Genomic DNA, 4,283 nt, shown 5'->3' on the forward strand with positions numbered 1-4,283 from the left:
CGGCCCGCCGGCCCTCGCGCGTCACCTCCGCCTCGGCTTCCCGCCGCCGCTCCGGCCGCGCCGCCGCATCGTCCGCCCGTACCCGGAGCCCGCCCCGGGACCCCTGGGCGCGGGGCGGGGCGGGGCCGGCGCCGGGCCGGGGTCGCTCCGCCGGCCACGCGCGGTCCGGGTCCGCTGCGCTCCGCTCAGTGGCGCGCGCGGCGGAGGAATGTGCGCTCGGCGGCGCCGGGCCGCGCCCCCTCCTCCCGCGGCCGCGCGGGGGCGGAGGGACTCCTTTGTGGGGGCAGGAATGCGAGGAAGGAGACGGCGCTGCGGCCTCTGGAATGTGGGGGAGTGGCGGCGGCGGCGCCTGGAGCGTGGAGGGGCGCAGGCCGGGCCGGATCGCCGCGCCGGGCGCCGCGCGTGCTCCTCGGGGCCGGCCCTCGGGCGGCGCGGCGGCGAGCCGTGGCCGGCGTCGTGCGCCCGGGCCGTCGGGCCTGTGGAAGAATCGCGGGCCCCCGCGGGCTGAGCCGGAGGGGCTCCCGCAGTCCGGGCCGGAGAAGTAGGAGCATATGAGAGACGTTTCCCACGTCCTCCCCCATCTTCCTTCCCGGCGCCGCCACCCTGTCAGGCTCCCGGCCTTCGGCTGGAGCTCTGCTCCCGACCCGGGACCCTCAAGTACACTGTGCGTCTGGCGCACGTGCGCCCCCGGGGCCCCGCGTGACCCCACGACCCCCAGCTAGTCCATGGGCCACGAAGTTGCTCACTGGTTTCAGGAGCCCCCACCTGTGGGGAAGGCACCTAGGGCTAGGAGCCCGGGCTAGTTGGGGACTGGTCCTTGTGCCTGGTCGCTGTGCGCAGGCCCCCAAGGCCAAGCCAGGCCGAAGCAGACCTCAGGCTGAGCCAGTGGACTGGGGACCCTTGGCTGTGACCACCACGTGCAACCACCGGGAGATGTGAGGACTCCCTGTTTTTGCAGCACCAGCCCTCAGGGGTTGGGGCGAGGCGCCAGGGATGCTCCTGAAAATACTTGCGCTGCCACAGGTCCTGAAATGAGGTGGGGCCTTGGGGGCCAAATGAAGTGAAGAGGGGTCGCTAGGGCTTTGTCCCCAAAAACACAAACTACAGAGCCCTTGTCATACATTTCAAACAGCTCCTACGGAAGAAAAGCAAACCTTATCTGTCAGTACCTGGCAGATCCAGGAAAACAAGCTTGAGTGGATGAGCTCTCTCTTTTCCAGCCTTTCACCCCTGAGAAGTCCAGCAAGGCACCCACAGTGCTTCAGGGACCTGGACCAAGAATTGTCCTGGTGCAGATTGACCAGGATGTGGAGCCTGGACATTGCTGAGGAACCGTGTGTGGCCCATTCTCAGCTGGCAGTTGAGCAGCGTCTGACCCAGCACCTCTCAGAGCTTGCAGAATTCGGACACCCACCACCCACCCCGTGCTCAGGGTGAGGGGACAGGCACAGGTGGGGACAAGCGTGTTGGGGAGCTATTGTCCAGAGAAGCTATCTAATGAAAAATCTGAGAAAGGAAAGACAAGTTAAATCAACAATGAGATTTCACATCCTCTCCCATTTAAAAACAGAAATTTTGACAAGTCTTTTATGAAACTTGCCTATACTTTACTGGGAGGAGTATAAGTTGGTATGTCCCATCAGGAAGAGCAATTTGCTGCTATTAACATCCTCTCAAATGAAAACTCTTATAAGCAGTAGTGCTCCAAGAATCTATTCTAGGGAAGTGATGCAAAATGCTGCTAACAATGTAAGGAAAAGTGTTTATCACATTATTTATGTAATTGATACAGTCCCAGGGTCTCCAGCTTTCTGAAAGGGAGTTCAGAGGGAGCTCTCTGCCCTAAAGGTAGTTTTTGTTTGTTTAAATCAATATCTTTATTGATTTCAGAGAGAGGAAGGGAGAGGGAGAGAGAGAGATAGAAACATCAGTGATGAGAGAGTCATTGATCGGCTGCCTCCTGCTCACCCCCAACTGGGGATCGAGCCCACGACCAGGCCTGTAGGCATGTGCCCCGACTGGGAGTTGAACCACAATCTCCCGGATCCTAGGTCGATGCTCAACTGCTGAGCCACACCTGGCCCAGCACAAGTGGCCTTTTTAAAAACTTATTTTAGAGAGAGGGCAACTTCGACCCATTGTTCCACTCGTCCACGCATTCATTGGTTGTTTCTTGTGTGTACCCTGACTGAGGATGGAGCCTACAACCTTGGCTTACCAGGACAATGCTCTAACCAACTGAGCCACCCCGGGCAGTTCAGGCAGGTGGTCATTTTGGAAGAACCCTTACTTTCTCGTCCTGAGAGCTTACCCTGAACTCAGGAGTGGGAATTTATGCACAAACTTTGTATAAGGCGATGACCCCAGCCAGTCTGCAGCAGCATGGAGAGGACTGCTACAGCTTAGGTACATTTTTTAAAAATATGTTTTTATTGAGCCCGGCTGGGCGTGGCTCAGCAGTTGAGCATCGACCTAGGATCCAGGCGATTGCGGTTCGGTTCCCGGTCAGGGCACATGCCGGGTTGTGGGCTCGATCAATGACTCCCTCATCATTGATGTTTCTATCTCTCTCTCTCCCTCTCCTTTCCTCTCTCTGAAATCAATAAAGATATATTTTTTTAAATGTTTTTATCGACTTCGGAGAGGAAGGGAGAGGGAGAGAGAGAGAAATATCTATGATGAGAGTCATTGATCGGCTGCCTCCTGCACGCCCCCCACTGGGGATCAAGCCCACAACCCAGGCATGTGCCCTGACCGGGAATCGAACCATGATCTCAACTACTGAGCCATGCCGGCCAGGCAGCTTAGGTACAATTCTGAGCTTTGAGGTTGGTGTTCATGAGTTTCAGTGATGCTGGAAGCTGCCACTAGGACCAACTGCGAAGCTTGGCAACATAGAGGATGTGGGATCCTCATCCCACCACCTATAGCTGCCATGGGAAGCTGGGTTTCTTTTGCACAGAAGTGTCTTATAGTGTCTTACAGCTTTCAAAGGTTCCCACGTAGGCTGGCGAAGTTGGCAAGGTTTTCCAGGAAGGGCAGCATAGTGCAGAGGAGGGAATATGTTTATAGAATGAGTGAATGACATAGCATGCACAGCGCCTACATTTTCCAAGATTGATTGATCTTCTAAAAATCAAAGATTTAAGTAAAAACCCGAGCGAGGCCTTCTTGGCACATTGTACATTCTAGTACAATTTTTGCTTAGAGCCTTTCCCTATGTAGTAAAGTCATTAATTGTTGCAAGATTTAAACATTTTAAAGCTACTGAGTCAGACAGCAAAACTTCTAAAAATGTTATTTTAACAGGAGATAATGGTCTTCGAAATACAACCAAAGCCATGGCCGGGGTGGCTCATTTGGTTAGAGCGTCACCCCGATACACCAGGGTTGTACGTTTGATCCTTGGTCAGGGCACACACAAGAATCAACCATTTAATGTATCAATAAATGCAACAACAAATAGGTTTCTCTCTCCCCCTCCTATCTCAAATCAGTTAATTAAAAAAGATTAAAAAAAAAAATACAACCAAATCACACAGCAGCATCACAGCCCTGTAGTTCAACTCAGCTGAGTTAGTGTGAGTTCAAAAATTTCTCAAAATTTTGGCTGGATTTTAAATTAGATGCAGGGGTGGGGGAGTTCCTTCTGTGGGCAGAAGGCAAATAATGTATTCCCAGAATGAAAGTGTTTATAAAAATACTTCTCTAAATATATCCTGAAAAATGATAAAAAGGACATTCCGGACCTCAGGAACGCTACTCTAAGATGCAAATAGAGAGGAGGCTTTCGCCGCCCCTACAAGTCACAATAACTAGAAACACCTGCCAAAATTTTTCTCAACTTTTTTTACTTTTAATAGCTTTCATTTTCTGTATATTAAAAAAGGCTAGTAGAGGCTTAAATCTGCCCGTGTCCAGTAGAGCAAGTACATTTCAATTGTGTGCCATCAATGGACAATTTTCAGGAACGGCAGCAGTTATTATGAACCAAATGCTTTCTGGCAGCTTCTAATTAATCTGCCAGAAACGACTTGGCTCATCGTAGTTCTCTTAAGGTCAGGTGAAAGAGAATTCCCCCTAAGCCACAGCCTAGCAACAAGGATGAGGGAAGCTGGCCTGAGCAATGTTGGACCCAGGAACCACTGTAACACTCTCATGCCAACTTGTTCATTTAATCATTTTTATTGCCTTCCTGATTTCAATCAGAATATACTCAATATGAAACGTGGAAGTCACAAAGGCACGAAAGGGAAATACAGACCATGTATATAATCTCCAGT

The sequence above is a fragment of the Miniopterus natalensis genome, chromosome 18 (genome assembly GCF_054644295.1).
Source record: "Miniopterus natalensis isolate mMinNat1 chromosome 18, mMinNat1.hap1, whole genome shotgun sequence".
NCBI classification, from domain to species: Eukaryota; Metazoa; Chordata; class Mammalia; order Chiroptera; family Miniopteridae; genus Miniopterus; species Miniopterus natalensis.